A 1,223-nucleotide genomic window follows, 5' to 3' on the forward strand; every position below is an offset into this window, starting at 1 on the left:
AAAAAAAAAAAAAAAAAAAAGAAAGAAAGAAAGAGAGAGAGACAGGGAGGGAGGAAGGGAAGGAAGGAAAGAGAGAAAAGAAAGCAAATGAACAACCTGATTAAAAAATGGGCAAAAGATCTGAACAGACACCTCCCCAAAGAAGATGAATAGATGGCAAATAAGCACTTGAGAAGATGTTCCACATCCTGTGTCGTTAGGGAAGTGCAAATTAAAGCAACAAAATACCAGTACAAACACCTTTTAGAATGTCCAAAATCTAAAACACTGAAAACTTCAAATGCTGACAAGGATGTGGAGTAACAGAAACTCTCATTCTTTGTTGGCGGGAATGCAAAATGATACAGCCACATTGGAAGACAGTTGGCAAGACAGTAAAGCTTCTCACAAAAATAAATATAGGCTGGGTGCAGTAACACATGTCTGTAATCCCAGCAGTTTGGAAAGCCGAGGTGGGAGAATCGCTTGAGCCCAGGAGCTCAAGACCAGCTTGGGCAACATAGTAAGACCCCATCTCTACCGAATGAAAAGGTTTTAAAAATTAGCCAGGTGTGGTAGCATGTGCCTGTGGTCCCAGCTACTCAGGAAGCTGAGGTGGGAGAATCAGGTGAGTCCAGGAGGTCAAGGCTGCAATGAACAATGATCATGCCACTGCACTGCAGCCTGGCTGACAGAGTGAGACCTTGTCTCAAAAATTAAATAAATAAATAAATACACTGTTACCATACAAACCAGCAATCATTGTACTCTTTAATACTTATCCAAAAAAAAGTTGAAAATTTACTTCTACACAAAACCTGCACACATATGTTTATTGAAGCTTTCTTTGTAATTACAAAACTTGAGAGCCATTCAGATGTCATTTGGAGGGTGAGCAGATAAACTGTGGTACGTCCAGACAGTGAAATATTATTCAGTGCTAAAAAGAAATGAGGCCGGGCACGGTGGCTCACTCTTGTAATCCACCTGCCTTGGCCTACCAAAGTGTTGGGATTACAGGAGTTCGAGACCAGGCTGGCCAACATGGTGAAACCCTATCTTTACTAAAAACACAAAAATTAGCTGGGCGTGGTGGTGCACACCTGTAGTCCCAGCTACTCAGGAGGTTGAGGCAGGAGAATTGCTTGAACCCAGGAGGTGGAGGTTGAAGTGAGCCAAGATAGTGCCACTGCATTCAGCCTGGGTGACAGAGTGAGACTCCATCTCAAAAAAAAAAAAAAAAA

Source organism: Rhinopithecus bieti, unplaced genomic scaffold (genome assembly GCF_001698545.2).
Source record: "Rhinopithecus bieti isolate Rb0 unplaced genomic scaffold, ASM169854v2 scaffold_2408, whole genome shotgun sequence".
NCBI lineage: Eukaryota > Metazoa > Chordata > Mammalia > Primates > Cercopithecidae > Rhinopithecus > Rhinopithecus bieti.